At 36.6% G+C, this 23,352-nt stretch overlaps 1 long non-coding RNA gene across 1 annotated transcript; it reads right to left on the reverse strand.

Moving 5' to 3' along the window:
• Positions 1-7,039: 7,039 nt before the first annotated feature.
• LOC121233197 lies at positions 7,040-23,285 on the reverse strand. The gene is made up of 3 exons (XR_005932099.1): positions 23,196-23,285; positions 11,916-12,043; positions 7,040-7,144 (listed from the first exon to the last, which is right to left on the reverse strand). It is a non-coding gene; the product is annotated as an uncharacterized LOC121233197 (long non-coding RNA).
• Positions 23,286-23,352: the final 67 nt, after the last annotated feature.

Consider the following 23,352-nt stretch of genomic DNA (forward strand, 5'->3'; position numbering starts at 1 on the left):
ATAACGTAAGCCATGATCCTGCCTCTGTGCTTCATGCTGCTGAGAGAATCTAACTAGAGGTGTGAAACAAAAGAAGGATACTGACTGACATACCACACAGATCCTTCTCTATCCAAATTAACATTGACCAAAACATGCTAATGGTCAGTAGAGACTGCATTGTGCTAAGGAAAAATTAATTCCACCCCAGTGAACTGATGCACTGTGAACAGGACTGAGAAATGATGACCTTGTGCTAAGTGACAGCAGCGGCTTGGGGGATCAGATGAGAACAGTGCTACTGAAAAAGTCACACACTCAAATATGGGAATTCAGTCCTCAAAAAAGTTCTATGACAGACTGATTAAGCGTTCACAAAGAATGAATCCCTTGGCTCCAGTACAGAATAGGGTAGGAAATGCTTCTCTATCCTGTTGAAATCTGGGATTTAACTTCCATTTTAACTTCAAAATGAAAAAAAGAAAAGCAGACAATCACACCAAAAAGACCCCAAAGTTAAAGGCTGGCCATCTGGCAGCTCTTGAGCCACAGATAGTTTGCAAGACATTCATGTATCATCACCATTGCAGCACTAAGTCAAGTGATAGCAGTGAAGCCCTACCAACACAGGAACCACTGAGAAATTTAAATCGCTAGGCAAGTAAGCCAAGTAAGCTAATGAAACTAACATCAGCAGGATCAACCATTACCTGGAAACCAGCAGTAACACTAAAAACAAAAAATGAGAAACCTTTAAGATCTTCTTCTTATAAAATCTTCTTCTGTCTCCAAATAATGAGATGCAAAATTCTGTGGCTCTGTTTTATATGTAAGTTTTGGTAAGTGGTCCTAAAGTCAGAAAAAGTCATCCACCCTATGAAAGTTCATCAGTTTAATTCAGTATTTGGAAAAGCAATATTCAAACTTAATAGAGCAAGAAACTGAACTTAGACCTCTCACATCTTGGAAAACAGGTAGGGAGAACTCTGCCCATTGGGCTTAAGGCTTATTGTACTCTAATCAAAGACAAATTGGATTTATGAACAAAGTATTTATTCTAGTTTAGAGATTAAATAAGTAGCTGAGAACACAACAAGAAAGAAACTCTTCATCTATAAAAGCTGACGGTTAGACATAAAGCAAGAATTTCCTTGTTTTGAATTTTGTTGCATCCCTTGAAATTGGAATCTATAGCTTTCCTCAGGGCTCAATTTGCCAGGCCTTGCATGTTGCTTGTGTTTAGTGAATCTGGGTGTTGAACCCTGTTGTGCCCCTGTGATTCATTCACATTGCACACTTATGTATTATTACCCTCTTCACATTTGATATGAAGAGCAACAGATAAGAGCCAGCGCCTTGGTTGGTTTCCTAATACAAGGGTATACTGACACAGAGTTAATGCACAAGCCTGCTGCTTTGAAACTTGAAACTGCAACCACAGAAACTGACTCAGCTGTGTGTTTTCACCTGTACTACAAATACATCAAATTATCCTCATCTTTCAGAAACACTTGAAAGACTATAGTGATATAGTGCACACATTAGGTAAATTACAATAAAATAAAGAGGTAGAAGGAATATGGTATTAGGGTAGAAGGAGCAGGCAACAGGGGAAAATCAGCACACAGAGGGTTGCTAAGGGAAGTTGGCTTTTGGGGAGCACAGGCAGGAGGGTATCAAGGAAAAGAGAGCCATGGAATAAACTCCCCACACATACACATTACACCTACTCTGCTACTGAACTGCAGGTAGCTTGATGGTTCTTTCTTTTTCCTCTTTGTCTCCTTGTTTTGTGAAAACATCATATTTTTCATATATAAAACAGGAAATAATATATTTGGCTATTCCAGATAAATGTCTGATTGTTCAGTTGAAGAGTAGCCCATCTATAATAGGAACCATAACATTACATAAATCAAGAATAGCATAAATAGTGAAGAAAAGACATGCTTTACTAATTCCAGTGAAAAGTATTTCTGCTCTGTGCCCCAAGAGCTCCTAGCTAATGCAGAAATTTTGCAGAGATGGATCATCTGCTGTAATCTTAGAATTAGGACTGATGGTACAACATTCTGCATTACAAGCACATGAAAAAAAAAAAGCCCTTATCATTCAATGATGTACCTGTGGCACGGTTCACAGACTGAAGCAGTACAAAACTACCTAGGGACTAAGCCTTGCTTAACTCTGAAGCACTGTTGTATTAAAAGATAAATGCTAAAGAACTAGTACACATCCTCGATGGAAATTGCAGAAGGAGGAGATATACCCCACTGAGAAATGTTCCTCTGTCAAACAGTGGAAATATTTCAAGTGGGATCCTTTGGGTGGTGTTCTAAACTCAATCAAAAAAAACATTTTCTATATCAGTTTGAATAATAAGAATAGAGGATAGTTATAAAATCTACCTGTGACACCTACTTTAGAGCCACTGCAAACATTTCAGAGGACAAGCTGAGAATTCAAAATTATCTTGACAGGTTGGAGAGAATCTAAACTCAACAAAGCTAAATTCAATAAAGGTAAGTGTAAAATGCTATACACTTAGGAAGGACAATGAAATGCACAAAAGCAAAATGGGGACCATCTGGCAAGGCAGCAGTTCAGCAGAAAAACATCTAAAGCTTATGGTGAATCAACAACATGATGCTCAAATAAAAAAGGCTAATCTCATTCTGGGAGTCATTGTTACAGGAGTCATATGTAAGACATAGAGGCAATATATTCCACTCCATTTGAGAAATGAGGATAGTGTTTCCAGTTTGGGGAACCAGATAAGAAAAATGTAGAAGAATTGAAGAGATTTTAGAAGACCAGGGCCAGCAAGGCACATGGACACAACTGGCAGAGAAAGTCAATATGGGACTGTCTAGAATGTCCTGTAACACAGGAGAGTCAAGAATTACATAAAAGGTGCCCCTGCACAAGAGATTTCACAATGGAAATTAATCTTATTTAAGGACAGATAGTCAGGACATCTTAAGCCAGCCTGGAAGGGCAAAAATTAGCTATGTATATAAAACGTTACTAACTTCAACTCAATGCAAAAACTAACTGAACTTCAGGACAAGGCAGCCAATGTTTTCCCTTGTAAAAGTAAAAAAATAAAACTACCCTTAAAGAAGGAACAACCCCCACATTTTGCAAAGCATGTTTAGTATATACTGTAATTTTTTCAGAGGGGAGGCAATTTAATAGAAGAGAATGAGGTACCCCTAATGTGCTAATAATCAAAAAGAACGGGACTGTTCATATTTGTAGTGATTCTGGGGTTACCATTATCCAACATTGTCTGACATGTTCTTTCCTTTCTGTAGTTTAGAGAATGGCTTTGCCCCCATTGCTGTGGTTAACATTTCTTCAGTCTCAGTGAAATCAGCCTCTAACTTATTCCCATGTTGGTTTTTAAACAGGAAAGGTAAATAAGCAAATGAAGGCACTGTGGGTATTGGGCAGCGTGCTGCAATTCACATTACAGGGAGAGTGCCTGCTGCATTAGAGAATGCTAATGCAAGAGCTATGGTCCCTATACCTCCTGGTTAAGTCTGTGCCTAATTACGAAGAAATTATACAGATACAGTAGGATCCATCTAATCTTTTTAACTACATAAACACAGAATGCCAGGCTTAGCTCCATATACTTACTGTTATGCCAGCAGGTTTCTTGAACACAAAGATAACATATAGCTTGCAGCATTTTAAATATAAGTATTCTGGCCAGTTATCATCAATTGGTAAGTTTAATCTTTTTTTGGAATCCTAGACAAACCAGTCTGTTTCCACAGGCAAACCAGTTACATCAACTGGTGTTAAGCACTAAGCTATCTTTTCATTTCATTCCATTCCTGCTTTGATCATTTCAGGGGAATAGCATCCATTGATCTGATCAAGAGAAACAGAGCCGAATAACTCACTGAAACGTTACAATTTGTAATGGTGACCAGCACTGAAATCAAAGCTGTTTCTGGTTAGCACAGGGACCTGGGGAAAAAGGGAATTGTATATGCTGATGCGCATTTTTTGATAGTGGAAAAATAGATTATTGCTGTTCTAGTGCAAGTGCATTATTAATCTTCCTGTGAATTTACAATACTCAAACAATGACCAAAGGAATATTGGAGATATTTATGGGCATATAAATCCAGAGAAAAATGTGCTCTATTTCATTGCTGGGATACAGAATACACTCCTCTGCAATCATTTGGCATTAGAAAGAAGCTCCTATATCTTCCATTTTCTCTGTGATACATCCACCTCTTTCCATATTGTGTGTGTCATCATTTGGGTTTTAATTTTCCAATGTCTTCTAGTACATTTGTGATACTGAATGACACAGCAAAAATACAATTTTCTTAGGATCATGTGTAAGAGGCAAATGCTTCTTTGCTCCAAATCAGCACATAACCAATAAACTGTCCTGCTACCATATGTACTATAATGGGGGGGGGGGGGGGGGGGGGGGGGGTGGGGTGGAATTATTAAGAATCAGTCAAAACTTCTGTTTAAGACCCTTTTCCCCCTCCACCCACCCACTTCTTATTCTGTCCACTGGGAAAATAACCTACTAAAAGCTGAAGGGATTCCCTCAGGTCATAGGGGTGGACTTCACTTTTTTGATTTTCTCTTCAGCAATGATGAAGATTTAAATTAACTTTAGAATGTACAAATATTATTCCTGTGATTCTCTGGGAGCAGCACACACAACATCCCCTGAAAACTGCACTCCCAAAATTCAAAATTTAATTCATAGCACAATGCCTACTTCAGGACAAAATGCCAGACTCCTGAAAGCCTTAGCATTCTCTCTGCTCTGCTGCTGAAGGATTACTATTCCTAGAAGAATTCAGCTCTGTAAGATAAGTGTTAATACATTATTTCTGTAGGTCTCCAGGGCCTGAAGTTTGAATTTAATGCGAACTGAATAAAATCATTTGCTTTTTATCAGCATGGTCCATGAACCATGGTTTGAGGCCAATATATGACTCTAAGGAAAATGAGTTTAGCTCCAACCCCCTAATCCCCGGATAAGATCATAAAATCACCACACATCACTCAGTACTGTTTAGCAAAAAAATGCCTGCCTCTGTAGTAAGAATAAAAAAACTGAATTACAGTCACTGGCTCCTCAAGGATGATGGCTCTTGCAGGTTCAGGTGAAGTACATGATTGTGTATGGAGAGGATGGAGTGCAGCCAATACAGCACAATAACCTCCATTTCACATTGATGTTTGATTTCTGGAAATCTACTCAGAAATCTACTTTCAAAAAAGAACCATCCTCTTACACACTCTTTCTCTCTTAAACACACACATACACATACTTTTATGCATAATAATTCTGAGTTAAAACTCATGCTCTGCTGTAGGTATAATTCCAGAATAAATGTGGCATGTAGACTGTTGTAATAACAAATTTAGTTATGATTTACTCAGTTTATTCACATGCAAACATGGAAACTCAAATATAGAGACGGTTGCTGAAACAATTAGTGTTTTCCATAAAATTCATAGAATTGTATATGCTAGAGAAGGAAAAGACTCAAATATGTAACAGCCAAGGTGTAGTAGTTCATATGAACTCACTGTTATTTCAAATATTGGTGCCACCTCTCTTGATTAGATGCAACTAATTTCACCAAATACAAAATCTGTTGCAAAAACTAATAGCAAGCAACTGAGAGCAAAGCAATAGCAAGAATTTCACTAAAACAGAAACGTATATCTAAATTTCAACTCCGTGGCATGCACAGATACTGAATATTCCATAGCAGAAACCTGATGGTACTTGTGTCCTGGCACGGAGCAGAAACAAGCCAATACAACCAATTACAACTAACCCTCTCATTTAATAGGTAAAACCTAACCAAATGGAACACTTCTGACAATTTGATGGAATAATCTTGCACGACAAATATCCCTGGGAGAAAATGCAGAGGGAAAATACTCTGAATATATTATTTCTTACAATTTCTTCTCAGAAGCCTGTGATCTCCCTTAAGATTTTTCACACAGTAAAGGATGACCTCTGTAGAACATTCTCAATTTCTTTCTCTGAAGCAAGCTTAAATGTTTTTTATTCCATCACGTAAGCTTTTAAAGAACCTTTTCTTCAAGCTCAGTAGACTATGAACCGAACTATTAGTTAATAGGTTGATAAGAGTTTAAAGAACAGCAAATAAATAGACATAAGCCAATAAACTGATGGACCCCAACATTGCTCGGATATTTTTTCTACAATTCAAGCAATTACAATCAAGCACATTCTATTCTGGGTGGGTCTCAAGTGCAATTCTTATATCAGAACCATTCCATTATTTAGGTATAGGCAGAATAACTCCAGATTTACCACAAGCAGAACAGAATTTATTTTGTTTGTTCACAGAAAGCGTTATACAAGCGTAATTTAAGATTTGATTTAGCACTGGTGTTTTAAAACAAAGGGGCAGTATTTGCTAGTTGACCATGGCCCCATGTTCATCTGCACAAACAGCAAACTAGTTTAGAATGTGGACAGACCTATCACACAGCTATCCACATCTGACTGTGTCTATTAATTCAAAGTTAATTAGAAACATATTTAAAGTAAGCATATTAATCAATGAAATCTGAAATAAGAGTAGCTACAAAAATAGTCATACTGTTTAAACTAGTACAAGTTTGTGTGCGTAGATCAGTTTTAACAGTTTCTTCAATTTCCATTTGAACTCAAGTGCAGTGAATTATCTGACTCCACCTCATAGAAAAAAAAAAAATAAAATCAAACCCAGTTCCCATTTGGCACAGAATTTTTAGGCAATGGTGCCAGATCCTGACAAGATTATGTTGGGGCTATGTGTGCATGCATACCTATTTTAAATGGTACTAAATAAAATATCAATCTTTTAAAAAAAAAACAAAACAACAAATAAACAGTCAGTGATGTTCAAATAGGAATTCAGAGTTAGGCAGTAATATTTTTTAGAGTATATTGACACCCTGGATAAAACTGAACACATACTCATCTGAAAGATGTTCATACTCAATAATTCGTTCTTCAGTATGAATATGTTATTATCATATTATTAAAATTAATTACCAGTGCAGATGTGCTGCAGCATTTTCTTCCAGAGGGGTTCACACAGGGTCCAGCCCAGAGATTTTCAGTGCTCTTTTTTCCGTTTCCTTTCTGACAAACAAGAATATGATCATCATTGCCTTATACCTTGTTTCAAGCTGAATCTCTTGATTCAGTTTCTCTCCTCATATTTGATCACCTTCACTTCTTTGTTTGACCTCTTTCTGGATAACTTTTGAGTCTACATTTTATCCCCTTTTGACTTTTATTCACTTTTGTTTCCATACTTGAATTTGTACATTTCCTGCCTACACACCCCACAGATGGTGAAATTCTTCACTCTAAGCATATACCTGTTGTTGCCTCTCTGTCCAGATATGTACTCTTCAATGAGGAGCTGTGATGACAGGCAAGAAACAAGGCTAAAGTAACCAGAGCGAGTAGGGTATGTAGACAACTTTATTAGAGATGTCTCAGGTGACAGGAGGGAAATACGTTTAAATCCCAATTTTTCACAGACAGAGGAAAAACCCCTGTTAACTCAAAAGATATTCACTGACTTAGATATACCGAACTGTCAGCAAACAAGCATAGGTAGGAAATAGTGATGCATGGACCTAAACAGGAGCAAAGCCTCAAAAATGCAAGAATTTTTTGTACCTTCATTTGAAAATTACAGCTAACCTCTCTAATGTGTACTCTAGCTCAGAGATAAAACATTTGTAATACCCACCAGCACTTATACAAGAAGTTACATTAACCCTGCTAAAAGAGTTTATTTTATGTTTGGTTTTGGGAAGGGGAAGAGACATAGGGATTTTTTATTTGCTTGGTTTTTTACACACCAAGAGCTAACTTGGTCCTGGCTAAAACTTCAGCCCCTCTGAAATTGTGTTAGGGTTATATTTGGAACCAAAGACATCAAACCTTAAGTGACAAGAAACAATTTCACAGCATTCAGCTCAGGTATAGCAGCAGAACACAAACTCAGGGGAATAAAGAATATTTTCTTTCTAGTGCAAATCTACATGCAGCAGGTAAAGTTTTGCATCCGATGAGACACCTCTCCTGCCATTCAGTGCATGTTTCCAGTAGTAAATTGGTAATTTTCCTGCATTTCATTACAGGACAGTTTGGGCTTATATTCATAAGGATAAGCAGAGAATGTATGTTTGTTGACTAAGAATGGAAATAGCAGCAAAGCTACCATTAATTCCCCGCTGTTTTAAATGGTAACCAAACAATAAAGGGCAAAGTATTCAGAATGACAGTCTTTTTGTCTATGGACAGGATTGATCTGTGTAGCATAGTGATATTGCTCCAGTGCTAAATCTGCACTGGTACACAGGCAGGGCACAGTCTGGGAAAAGGATCCAAAGCAATGGGAATGAGAAACATTGACAAAAATTACAAAGTGGGAAGCTTGGACTGTTATTGTAATACCTAAAAAATAAAAATTGTCTTGATGGTGAAGTTGGAGTAAAAAAATATTTTAATTGCACAAAAGAAATGTGACACTCTACTCTGATTTTCAAGGATTGAAATTGGTATATGCCCAGAAGTGGGTATTTAAGCTCCCACACAACAGGTATCCAAGGAGGCAGTTATGTACCTAAGAAACACAGAAGCCTATAGGTTTTTATTGTAGCTGATAAAATGGGTTTCAAGGATATTTGGGTCTCAGGTACATAGAGCCTAGTCCTTTGAAATCCAAATGTAACATACATGACATGAAGACATATAGTTCAGTGACAGCCCAGGGCAAATATAAAAGAGAATCCTTCAGCACAGGAGACAAGGAAAAACAGAGTGAACATAGGGAACACTCAAGAACAACTATAAAATACTTTGCTCAGGAAAAGCATTTAACATATTATCACTGTAGATTTACAAGAAGAGTTTAATGTATTAGTAGGAATGATAATGCAGAGAAGTAATCAGAGAGTTATGAAGAAAGCAGAATGATCCTTGTGATCTTTTCTGCTTCTGCCATTAATTATTTGAAGCAACATGGAATAACTGAAAGCTCTCTCTCTTGATCAGGGTTAGAGGCTTATCTAATTATAGAATCATAGAATCGTTTAGGTTGGAAAAGACCTTTAAGATCATTGAGTCCAACCGTTATGAATGATTGTGAGTTATGAATGATTGTGCCTCAGATGAGACATCACAAACAGTGATCAAAGCTAAGATATTCAATACAAATGGCCTCTGTGGATGTCCTATTTGATTTGCATATTTTAAAATAAAAAAAAAATTTAAAAAAAATTATGCTCAGCTCTGCTGGGATTCATTCCTAAGCCTTCAAGTTTAACAAGGTTGCCCTCTAAAGCCATTGATGTATTCCTGCCTGTGAAAAACAAACACTTTACTGAAAACAAATACACACACACAAATGTTTCCAGAGCCACTTAGGAATCAGAAACTGTGGATTGAATCTAAACTCATCTTTAACTGAATTGAAATGGAACCCTCATACACCTTGCCAACCTCTGTGTAAATACCTCCTACAAAAATATACATCAGTCTGTGAGCTGGCATACATGACTGAACTGAATGTAATTTTTCTGGTGCGCAGAGCCAGCTCTTTCCTTTTTTCCCCATGTTACTGATCCTGTTGCTGCCTGATAAGCAAATTAAATTTCTCACAATTGCTAAGTAAAACATGTAATTAGCATTCCAATACACCAAATTGCTGCCAGCCCTCTCCACTGGTTTGAGAGCTAGGAATACTCAACTAATAATGTTTCTGATACTGACTTTGGACCATCCCTACAATTAAGTTCCTACTTAGCTATTTCACAGTGGTGGTACAAAAGCTGGGTTATAATTTGGAAGACAGAAACCTAGTAAACTATAGCTTTGATAGGAAATACGTGGGAAAGGTGATTTACCCTTGACTTGGCCAGCATCTGTCTTTGATAAATGAGGAACAGCAAAAGAGATCCTGTGAAATTAGGGACCTGAAATGTCTTTGATTCTTTTTTCTTAATAGTGGGTCAACAAATTAAAATTGGAGTGTGTTTTGCCTAGACAAAACAGTTTCATTTTCCTATAGAGAATATCAGTGTGAGGTTAAGTAAATAAATTAGCAACAGTTTGATATTACAGCGATGCATGTTAATGAATCTGTGGTAACCAACAGAAGTACCCTGACTTACGTATATCACACATATAAGAAATATTATTCATTAATTAAATTAATACATACAATTAATGAATGGGTGCTAAAGAATGATGTTTCAGAGCTGTTTTCCAACATCCCCTTGCAACACCTGCTGCTCATTATTTCAAATAGGATGGGGTGAGAGTAGGAGAACTCTTGACTTTTGTTATAACTGATTCTTTCAATAAAGATTTTGTGACTGTTCAGAGGGACAGTCTTAAATCTGACAAGCTAACAAATTAAAGAAATATGTTAATCAGACATTCACTAAAAAGTTGCAAGCCAGTAAACTGGCTAAAGCGTGTTTTGTTCATTACAACAAGGATTTCCTTTCTTACATTGTCTTTTGTTTAAATCTTAGCTTGAGTCCTCTTTGAGAATTGAGATGATAATGATGTTGTGACGCACACTTTTAAACTCAATGATTTTGACTTTTTACTAGTTGCATTATCTGCCCGTATCTACTTATCTGAAATCTGAAAGGTACAAAAAGCACCATGACCAGTTATAACCTCTGTTCTTTTCTCAGCTACACTACTCCCCGAGACTGAATTTTGTTTTTACTATATTAAAAAATAGAATTTTGCTTTTGTTTTTTTGTTCATGAGACTAACATTTTTCTTATTATGTTAACTGAGTTAAGAAGTGAGGTACAAGTTGTGCTGTCCTCTAACTGCCATTTTTGACCTCTCAGACAGTATTTTCAGAGATTTTACCTTTGCTATTAATTCATGGCTGGAGTGTCCTAGATTTAAATTTAAATTTGTTGATTGTCATAGTGAGTATGACAACTTAAGTTTTACAACATTTTGGTTTGTACTAACGGACCTTGAAATCCAAAGCTTATCCATTGGTCTGCTGGTAAAGCTTGTAATACTCAGAAGGAAGGAACTGAAGAGCAGAAAAATAAATCTGATCTTGAAGCTCACCTCCAAACTTTTGACTTCCCTGAAACTGAGTTCACTGATAAAATTCATTTGTTACCACATGATTTATTAGACAGACATTAAAGATACAGTGCATTACAATGCTCTACAGAGCACAGAATACTTCTAGATCTTACTTAACTAAGAGATAAAATATCTTAACTCAGACTTGATAGATGCCATAATTTTACCTACAGGGAGTCATTCAATTCACCATTTCCAACACAGCTCAGTAACAGTGATGCTAGAACTGAAAAAGTGGCCCTGCTACGCCATAATTCTGGCTCTCCTACACTACAGTTACTCATCCTTATGACAATGGGAGGTGGGGGCTCTCTCCCATCTCATAGCAGACCGCACAATAGGTCTCAGTTTAATCTGCCACCAAGACAACTACTCCAACGACTACTAGTATACCCAGAGGTACTTACTACCAATCTCTGCTGTTACAGATTCTTTACAAGATTTTTGTATGGCTACTGAGGCTTGTCCTGATAGGTAATATTAACTCTACAGAAACTCTCATAAGATAATGCAGCTTTTTACAAAACAACAAAACAGGAACTTACCAGAGTTATGATTTCAGACCATTACTCTCTATTTCTCAAGACTTAAAGACTTTCCCCCACCAGAAGATAGCTCTTGGAAATGACTCCACATTAAGAAATGGTAACTCATTTCCATCCTGCCACTGCTGCTAGTTTTCCTATTGCAATTGCAACTGACATTTGTCTTTTGGATGACAATGCCAAGAAATGTAAGTGTTATGAGGAAAAAGAAACATACTTACCCAAAGTATGTTAAAAACCAGTATCAGCGAGACTGATGTCAGTAATATACTTAAATTGTTCCATTTGAGTGCTGATGAAAGTTTATGGAATTCTTTCCCAGCTGACCACTGTGGAGCACTTAAATCACCTGATGACATTGCAAAAAAACAAGTGCAAAATAGATCAATCAGGACAATCAGGTACTGCCCTCCTCATTAATATGCATTAAAGCTTGACAGGAGATTTAGCAATCCTTGCATTAGCAAATAAATGTTTGGTATTCCTTTTGATTCCTATTACATTAGTTTAACAGTTATTACCAATTCCCATTCTCACATAAGGGAAAATTATTTCATTATTCATGTTGACAGGTCAGAGTGTAATCAAAACGAATTTGTTACCCTTAAGGGTGAGGAACCAAAAGGTCCTCATTGCAAACATATTCAGCATACCTTTATAAAGAAGGAATCAATACCTTCTTTTAATTGCACATTTTTTCTTCAAATGGGTAGAAGCATTTGCTTGAAAATGAATGTACTACTTACTACCAACATTATAGCATAGCCAGTACAATTCATACTAATGGCAGGACAAGTTGATCTTATTTCAATCAACTAAGATCCAATCTACCAAGTAATTATATTTTACAAAGTATTTCAAGAGTACTTTAAAACACTGGGGAGTTCAGAAAAATAGCATATACCCTATCAGTTCCAGTCTTTGGACATACTAGGGCTTGTAAATTGGACAATTAAAACTAGCAATTAAATGCTATGGAAGCTAGTGAACGCTAATGGATTTATTATCTCCCTGTGTTCGAATGGCACATTTGGTGCCTCTAACTAACTGCTTCCCAAAGAAAACCATCCTTTGAGGGTAAGCAAAGCATGCTCCCCTTCACCTAAATATCTGATAAAGAATACTAATTGCTTTCAACTTCAGAAGGTAAAATTAGAAAGTTACTTGCAATTCTATACAAAAACCATATACATCAGATATATGTGCAAGTAGCTAGAAAACTGAAAAAAAAATCAGAAGTTAAAGCAAAAGCTTCTTTTGACAAGATTCAGCAAGACAATGACAGGAAGGTTAGAGTTCTTGTGATGTTATAGCTACATGGTTTTCAAGTACAAGTTGAGTCACCAATAGAATAGCCCTTATTGAATTACAGATAAGTTCAGCTCTTGAATGTACAAAACTAAAATTTCTGAAGGAAAGAATCCACTATGTATAAAAGCTACTATAGTAACCAACTGAAATCATACAAGAAAGGGACTACCATTTTCAGAAGTATGAAGGTCCTCTGATGGAGGAATAGAAAGATGGAACTGAAAAGGAAGATTAAGCTGCATTTTATATTTAGAGGATTTATTTTGTATTTACCGTGTTTTTTTCAGATAACAAAAAACCTGATTTTAATGCAACTGCCCTATCTGTTACAAATGAGAAAAGCTGAAATCTTTGTTTAATGGTGATGTTATTTTAGGACTGTATAAGGTTTTTAGGACGGAAATTGTAAGTATAGAAGGGTTATATTCTAAAGTAACAATGAAATAAGAAAATAATCTCTTCTAAACCAGGCACTAGGAATTCCTAAATACAGATTTATAGAAAATTTACAAATAATTCCGTCAGTAGACTTGAAGCAGTTTAGCTGTATTAATATGAATCAACAGAACCTGATGATTCACCAGTTGCCAAAATGTGTACCAGGAATTTCTATGTTGGCAGTTTGGACAGCAACAGGAAAGATGAAAAGATTTGTGATCAAAAGAACTCTTCATGTAAAAACATTTAAAATCCTAGATACAATAATGAGTAACTATCAAGAATTTCCAAGAATTACCAACAAGCCCAGTGATTATTTCAGATATCTCAAATTATTTCTGGGACTCTCAAATATTATAAGATCATTCAGACAAACTGATCTGATAGTATACTGGGGAGTATACTGCCTAGTGTAATTTTACAAGTGCTAATATGTTACCCTATAAGACTGGAAAAAATCTCCTTTTAGGAAATTAATCAAAAGGAGAGACTGTGGAGGTATGCTGTAGAAATAATGACACAGTTTGGGGTAATGGGAGTTCTAAAAGAGCCTACAAAAATAAGGCAATGTATACAATTTAAGACTAGTATGAACCAGTATATGCTGATGAACAAGATTTAAAGTAGGTGTGCAGCATGTGTTTACGTCCAAAACTAGAACAATTTTCAGTTCAAACAGGAAACTAAATCCTGTAGCCAATTTTGATTAGCCCAATTTGTAGAACGTTCCCCTAACTGAAGGTTCTGCTAGTGGTTGTACCACTTTGGAGTTTTGTTTTTCAGTCTTAAATTTGTTTAACCGGTATATAGAATCAATTTGGATACTGTAAATACAGCACAGTGGCCTCCTTTAGGCTTTGGTTTTTTTATTATTTTATACCAGCTCATCAACACCAAGTTAGAGGCATTACCAACCTGGGTTATAAACAAGAGCTAAAACCATCCTGAGGTGAATAAAGGATCAATCCTTCAAATGAAGGAACTGGATTTGACTGGACATTTCTGAGGTACAGGAATATCAGTGTGGAGTTATATGTATGTAAACTGAAAGACATCAATCATATCAGAGACAGAACAAGGGAGGAATCTGATGAAGTGATTTTTCCTATTATTCATGGAATTTAAGTGTTAGCTAGAAGAAAAAATTGACATATAGGACATGCATGAAATGGCCCACTTGTTTAATGAAATCAAAAATAAGATTAAGCACAATAATTACTCAATAATGAGCAGGCAAAACATAAATATGTAGGAAAGGAACTAATTTGTTTTGCCTAAGGTGAATACATGATGAATACTGTCTAAAGGCATTAAGTTTCCAGGCTTGAATAAAGATACGTAGTATACTTACTTGTACTGCTCCAATTGTTTCTTTAATGGGCAGAAACTGAAAGATAAATATTTTCTATCATGTCTTAAAACTTCTTCAGTAACCGTGTTGTGGTTTGACCCCAGCCAGCAACGAAGTACCACGCAGCTGTTCACTCACTCCCCCCCCACCCAGTTGGATGGGGGAGAAAATCAGGAAAAGAAGTAAAACTCATGGGTTGAGATAAGAATGGTTTAATAGAACAGAAAAGAAGAAACTAATAATGATAATGATAACACTAATAAAATGACAACAGCAATAATGAAAGGATTGGAATGTACAAATGATGCACAGTGCAATTGCTCACCACCCGCCAATCGACACCCAGCTAGTCCCCTAGCGGTGATTCCCCCGCCCCCACCCCCCAGTTCCTATACTAGATGGGACGTCACATGGTGTGGAATACCCCGTTGGCCAGTTTGGGTCAGCTGCGCTGGCTGTGTCCTGTGCCAACTTCTTGTGCCCCTCCAGCTTTCTCGCTGGCTGGGCATGAGAAGCTGAAAAATCCTTGACTTTAGACTAAACATTACTTAGCAACAACTGAAAACATCAGTGTGTTATCAACATTCTTCTCTTACTGAACTCAAAACATAGCACCATACCAGCTACTAGGAAGACAATTAACCCTATCCCAGCTGAAACCAGGACAAACAGCTAGATCATTAGGAACTATAACACGTCATCCAATCCACAATTTTGTTTTCTTAACAGAATTTGTTCTAGATTAATGTTCTGAATTTCTTTCACTCACTGTTTTCCTATCAGTGTTTGATCCAGACATAGATATTTTTACACAGCCACTTACCACAGATTTTGCCAGTTTTCTGGAAGCTGACCTCTACAAAGAAATTCTGAAAGTGCTTCCCCAAAGACAACTTCAACTTCAAATTTAGAAAGCACTTTTCAGAAATTGTTGGTCTCAGGAACCCAATTTCTCTGTTGGTACAATGCATCTGGCACACCAATGTTACATATTTCTGGAAGGTAGTAACCAGACAAACCGATCAGAAAACCCTTGGCCATCAGCTTCTGCTGCGTGTCCAGTGAAGCTTACTAAGTGGAACAAGACTAGCCGAGAATAATATACTGTGCAAACGAGTGGTATTGCATAGTTACTAAAGATTTACAGTTTTACCATGGATGGCCTAACTGTCCAGGCACAATTCCAAATTTCTATTTGGTTTCCACTAAAGCTTGTTAACACAAAATTTTCCCATTTCTTTTTTTTTTTTAAGTTAGATAGCTGTTATGAATTAATGTGGTTCCAAGAATCTAGATGAATGGATTACATTTAAGGTACACATTCCATTACTGAACTTATGAAATAATAGATTCAAAACTGATAGAGATTGATTGGCTCCAAAAAAAAGCATGTATTAACCCACATTTTTATGAAAGACTTGAACCAGCAGTAGCTACATGGCTGGAAGGTGATACAAAAAATGGGTAACAGGTAAAGGAATTGCTGCAGTTAATGTAGCTTTATAACACACAAAAATATGACTTTTAAAGACTTATTTTAGTGGCTTTAAACTGATAAGTTTTTTCTAGTTATCTTAGACAAGAGATAAGGATAATTATTTACAGTATTTCTCTCAAGGGAGGGACTTCTTGACTGTAAAGGATTTTTGTAAAGTTAGGACAGACTTTGGGTTTGTTAGACAGAAGCTTATTTAACCATAGCTGTGACGACAAATACATGGGAAAGGTGATTTACTTGTAAAATGGATATTGTCTGGTTTCACTAATTGGTGTAATCCTGTGAAAATATATGGAATATGTTTCATTTATTTTTATGATATATAAAATGAAGTGTGTCTTGACTAGATTGCCTAGGTAAAGCCGTATGGAATTCGTACTGCACAAAATGTTGTGAAGAAATCATTATTTTAATGGTAGAATATTGGTGTAAGATTAAGTGAATAATGAAGTTAGTATGATTTAACATTGCTGTGACACATATTTTGATGAAATTATGGTAACTAACAGATTGACGCTGAGTTTACTGTGAGATTATGTATGCCACACATATAATTAATGAATATGTAAATCAGCACAAAGAGAAAATGGATTCTAAAGAATGACTTTTTACAGCTGTTCCCCATGGTCATGCTGCAATGCCTGCTGTATATCCTGTTTCAGACAAATTGTAGTGGGAGTAGGAAAGCTTCTGTCTTTTGATCCTTTCAGTAAAGATAACTCCTATCTACCTGGATTTTGCTAAAACTCCACTTCCCTATAATAATTTATGCAATACTGTTCCGAGGGACAAACCATCTAACATTATTCACAGCCACAGGAAATTCAAAAGTTACAATTAAGGACAACTGGCATAGTGAAGTATAGTGTTTTCAGTTCGTTATATGCTTAGTGCTGTTTGCTAGAAGGTAGTTAATATCCTGGCTTAGAGTTCTGACAGCTTCTTAACTCAGCAACAGCATGGTGTGAACGTACAGACAACTCAGTGTCATGCTGTGCCTGAGCTGGAATATCTTTGCAGGATCTGGAACCTGTGCAAACTTGACATGTCAGCACAGAGCTAAAACCCAAAGGTTTCAAGTGGTTCCACAGTGTGGGGTATATTTACATTGCATCCCCCTACATATCCTGTAGCAGCCATGCTATCAAGTCTTTTCCGTATCTTGGGGAGGGGGGAACCTGTTCTATTACCCGGAAGGTAAGAAGTTACCTGTGTACAGATCTAAGTGATGAACCCAAATATAATCAGTTACAGACTGATCCAAAGGCTCCTGAGGCTGAGTCAATCTCTTCTTATTTTGCATTAGTAGCACCTAATGTTTCTTCAACTCCCACTGAATAGACTGATGGACAAAATGTAGGTAATCCTTACAAAATTACCTCCAACTTAGATGGGGTGAAATTAACTTGGTAACTGCAACATACTGTCTATGAGTTTGATGGCTTAGGCCCCTGCTGCTCCATAACAACATGTTAAGAGCAAATTACCAGATGTACCACAGTGACAAACGTCTGCTCATTAGCAAAGGTTACTATTCTGCCAGGGAAGACAACCACTTAAAAAAAAGCATTCTTCATGCTGGAAGACTGAGAACCACAGCACCATTGTGCTTTTTTAGATCTCCAAATTAGTACACATTTTTGTCATGTCAGGCTTCTACATCTGTTTAAATCTTGCGAACATTTATGAATATTAATTACCATTTGTTCCAGAAGAGCTGTAAATCAGTTAATTAGGAACCTGTCATCATGTTTATATTGTCTAAAGGAAAATCCAAACCACAACAGAATATGAAATTAAGATTAAATTTAGTCTAATATCACCATTTATAAATACATACATTGGTGCACTCAAAGCCTTCACATAACATGAGGTGATCTTTTTTTTTTTGTTCATATTTACTGGTCATATTTTGATAGAATAAATAAATACAAGAGCTGAAAGATATATTGTGATGACATTCCATTAACAGTTAGGCAAAACACAGATCAAATGGGCCAGTTTTGGACTCTCAGCTTAAAGAGGCCAGCAGCTTCAGGAGGTGCTGAAATCAACAAGTGAGAATTACAGAGAATGAACCCCTAAAATCTGTAATAAAAATAAATTACCTATAAATAAATGACAAATAATAAAGGCTCAACTGGCAAATATTTAACACTGGAACTTTCTTTCCTATACACCTTCTTCCAATATTTATTAAGCTAATCATTTCAGTGTTTTATGAATGCAAATTGATTTTTCTCCATACTTAGTTAATTTTGTCTCTAAACAATGAAGTCCCTTCACTGATTCACATCACTTATACTCTGGATCATTCATATACTCCAGCCAGCAATACTTATGATTTACATTCTTCCCTCACAGTTTGGGGAAAATATAGCATATATAAATTGGCAGCACAAGTGTAACAAAAGGTCCTTTGAAAAATTTCCCTGACTTTGACCCTTCTGTAAATATCATGTATTAAAAATGGGTTCTGCAGAAAGGCTCAGCTATAGCCAAATGTTGTTTTCATTAATATTCTAAGATCCAGAAGCTTTACCTGTGAACCAGACTCCTCCTAGGTTTTAAGATTTCACACTGAAGAAAGCACATAATTTAAGTCTGTTAATGGGTGCAAAAAAAATTAGCAGTGCTTTAGTAATACTTACTAAAGTCATAGACTGTTAAGACTGACTCAGTAATGTTATTTCAGTGCACAGGAGAAAATAACTTTTATGAGGGACAAACTTGTAACTAACACTTAAATCCAAACCTCTCTGATATGGATAGCAGTGAAGGAGACAAAGCCAGCCACCAAGAAGAAATATATTTCACTACACAATCTTCCCAATGTAGGTGGCTTTTTGACTTTAAGTTACTTTTGATGGATACTTGTTCACTCCTTTTCTATTCATTTTCAATTAAAACTTGTATGCATTAAATTTCAACATTATCAGAAAAGCCTGAAAACACTTCCAAAGCTTCCATGCAGCTGACAACTAACACTCAAATGCCTAAAATTTTATGCATTGCTTCATGAGAAGTATCTGCATGTAAATTTTACATAATTTTTTCCACTTTCATGCAAATGAAATAATCTAGGGCATGTAAGTTAAAATAAAGGTTAATTCCCTTTCTCACATATTTTACCCCTTTTATGACTATTATGACTTATGTGCAACACAAAACAATGTATAGGGTGTTTCCCCATGAGTTAAAGCCCAGTTGAAGTGAATGACTACTTTCTCTTTTCTCAGCTCAGTGGTCATCAATTCCCAGGAAATGCCTGGTTCCTGAAATCATTATTGATTAATTGAAAGGATAGCAACCAACACAGTAGAAAACATATAGCCTTCTACTGGGAATGTATGACGTACAGGCTCGCATTTAGGAACTCTTTTCTTCCATACCCTCAGATCAGGAGTTGAGAACAACCTGGGAGGGGAAATAAATCTGAGGATACAATGAGCTTCAGCAACAAACCAGCAGGTCATAAATAAAATCCCCCCACAAACGCCAAGCGTTTTTGTTTTTCTTTTCTCTCTTCCTTTTTTTTTTTTAATCATTATTCACCCTGACATGAATCCTAATTAAAATTTTACACAGTGTGTCTTTTAATTAGCCGTGGCTGGACTGGTGAAAGCTATCAATATTTAGCAGGATAATTGTACGAAATGACTTTTCAAAAATGAACAGCAGGCATGAATCCACTCAACAGCAGGAGGTTATTCAGACACACACTGTGCAAGATGGGGTGCCTCAGATAATGTGTGAGAGATAATAATGCACACAGGGAGTGACACATGCTGCCATATTTTGTGCTTCATTGGTTTTCTGCAAACAGCATTTGGCTCTTGTTGCACTCAGGACATCAGGGTTCACATAAGCTTCAAGCTGGTGATTTTTATCTTTATGTTGTTGATTTATTTTATCTTAAATAGAAGGATGTGTTTAATAACAACACACACAAACAAAAGACTGAGACACAGCTCCATGTATGACCTAGTTTGATTATACTTTGCAGAGGCTAACAATGAACAAGATCAAGAACAGAGGCTTTCTTTCTTTCTTCTTCTATTTTTATCAAAAAGAAAAGAAAAAAGCTTTGCTCATCCTGGCAGAATACAAAGCAGTAAATTAATTCCTGTTTTGCAAATGCATGGTGTAAATGTACTCAGTTTTATTTTAAAATAGCTTTGTAACAGTTCACTTCTCACATAATCTTTCTCTCCTTTCTTTCACAAAACCAGGACAGGCAAATTGCAACATGATGTGCTTGCTATGGGACAGCAAAAAAAGCAGGAAACACCTGCAAAGGTTTCCCACATGCACCAAGGAAATGTTCAGTAACATCACATAAAATGGGGTTCCAAGGCAGTTATTCACAGTGCAAGCAGTCTGTGGGACAAAGTCCGTGAGGAACTATGCATTCAAAAGTAAGAACACAAATCCCAACACACAAATTCCTTATACAGAGAGCCAGATATAAAGCCCAAATGAGAGAAGTGTGCACATTCAGGTGAAATGTATGCAAGAACCAACAGCTCAGTTTTAGAAGATGTGAATGAGCATGTTTCTACCAGTTGCCTGTAGAAAGTCTCTTCCTTTACCATCATGGCAAAAAGGATTCCCTCAGCTCTAGGTGATTCCCTCATCTCCTGCAACTAGGCAGGTAGAGCAGAACACCGGTATATGTCCAAGGCTCTTAATAATACTAGAATCAAATGCAAAAGGCCAAACTGGTACTGAAATCTCTACTTGTCAGTAAGATGGCAGATTGATGACTGAAAACTGTATGGATTCTGTACAAGATGATGGTACCTGTACAATTTCGGCGCATAAGAACCCCAGAGTGTGACAGACCCCTAAAATGCACATAACTTCAGTATACTTTGGCCTTCTCTTTTTTTAATTTTCCTCTTTTGTAGCACAAGATTAATAGAAATAGCCTGGGCCCACAATGCAGTATTTCAGCAGAAACATTAACTATATCTTAGATATGGCACATAATGCAGCATCAACTGCATCCAAATCTTTCCCATAATTCTTTACAGCCGAGTCAGCTATAAAACTCAGACACCAAGACATATAGCCACGTTGTATATCATCTCAATGCACTGCATACCAGCAATAGAACAATTATAAAACTGCTAATGGAATTAGATTAACAGAAACATGAGAGGTTTACAAAGTGAGACCAGTAGGAAAGACTTTTTTTCACAACTTAACAGAAGTGTAAAGCACTAAGGTTTACAGCACAGCAGCCATTTGCAGTGCCATACCACTGATGAATTACCCCTTCACAGGCTCTGATCTAAAGCCCTGTGAAGCTACAGGAGTCCCTTCACTGAGTTCAATGACTGCTGGAATGGGCTCCCAAATTAAGTTTGTGTGCAAGCCTGGGAATCCAAAATCTTGTTCTCAGTGCTGCAAGAGATTTGTTGAGTGACTTCAACCAGTTCATTTCACCCTTCTGTGCCTTAGTTTCAATTTAAACTGAGAATCACAGCAGTTTTTACAACCTCCATTGAGTAACAGTTATAAATCTCTCCCAGATTCCTGGGAGGTGGTGTGCTGGTGCTAAGTATTTTTAACGCTAAACACATTACCACATACAAAGTTGGCACTTAATGGCTAAGTAGGAAAGGTGAGAGGCACGAAATACCCAGAGAAGTAGAAACAACACATCAAATTATCCTAAAGTTAAAAAAAAAAAAAGTTAAAACCCAAGACAAGTAATTTACCCAACTAACTATTTCAAAACAGTTATATATAAATACCAGAATTTACCCTGCTCTAAACATGAATCGGATGACAATCAGAAATTGTTCTGTCAAAAAAAAAAGGGGGGCGGGGCGTGACACATGAACTTTGGGAATTTCAGTTAATTTTTCAAAGTATGTTATGTGGCATAGGATTTCAATGAAAGCTCTTTCCTTTCTTTTACCTTTACAAAAGCTGAATTGATTCTTGTTTTTTAAACAAAGAGCTACATTTGGGTGTTGGTTATTACCTGCTGCTATTAATGTCAGAAAAACAGAACCTCTCAAAGCAAGATTGAATTATTACCTTCTGTTTTTAAGACAATCTAACCTGAGCCTGCAACATCTGCAGATAGGAATTAAAATAATCCCCTTTTTTGACTTTTACTCACTGTTCTAACAATACCTTCATTTGCAGATTTATATTCTGTATAAAATGCACGTATTGAAAACAGCTAATTGAGTACAGTGTAACACAGCAGATAAAGAATAAAATGTCTCTCTTGTCAATACTGACTCCAGAACGCGGGGGGGGGGGGGGGGAAAATAGGTATGCTATGATGGAAAAGTATCAAGCTGGAAAAAGAAGAGAAGCAGCATAGTTTTGATGCACTTCATATAAAAAAAATATTTATCCATTTTATATTGCATAAGGGGAGGTAAAAGGTTGTGGAAGCAAAAGAAACAGGCTTTCTGATGAATATGATGGATACAATGAATTTACAAAAAGCAGCTTGACATGATTAATAGTGAAAGAGTATTGGGTGGGGTAATTGCATTAAAATGACAACATCAACTATTTTGGCTTTCAGGCAACAGTGGAACATCAGTTTATATGCAGTAACTCTTAATGTAACACACAATGGAATGACTGTAACTGACAGCAGGGTAGTAACAAGACAGTCAAAAGGTACAGGAAGACTGAGTGGTACAGCAGCTATAATAAAAGAACTAGTTTCATGGTTATATAGAGTATCAACATTGAGAAATGACCACGGTTAGCATCATTAGCAGGCTGATGTTTGCCAAGTGTTTTAAAGATGGGAAGCTCTAGCTGAGAACTGGAGTTGGGGTGGGGGCACTGGTATCAGAAAGTTGCTCCTTCAGTTAACATAAATCAGCAAAGGAATGAAGTTCTCTGTCAGTATCTATTATATACCTCAAGGGGCACAGCCTGGTCTTCAACACTGGTTGCATGCTTTTGTCCCCCTGGAGCTCCTACAAACCATCACCCTGACTCTTCCAACTCCCACACAAATAAATTAGAAAAATAATTACATGCAATAATCTATCTAGAGCCAGCAGCATCTGGATTG

Source organism: Aquila chrysaetos, chromosome 3, assembly GCF_900496995.4.
Source record: "Aquila chrysaetos chrysaetos chromosome 3, bAquChr1.4, whole genome shotgun sequence".
In the NCBI taxonomy this organism is placed as follows: domain Eukaryota; kingdom Metazoa; phylum Chordata; class Aves; order Accipitriformes; family Accipitridae; genus Aquila; species Aquila chrysaetos.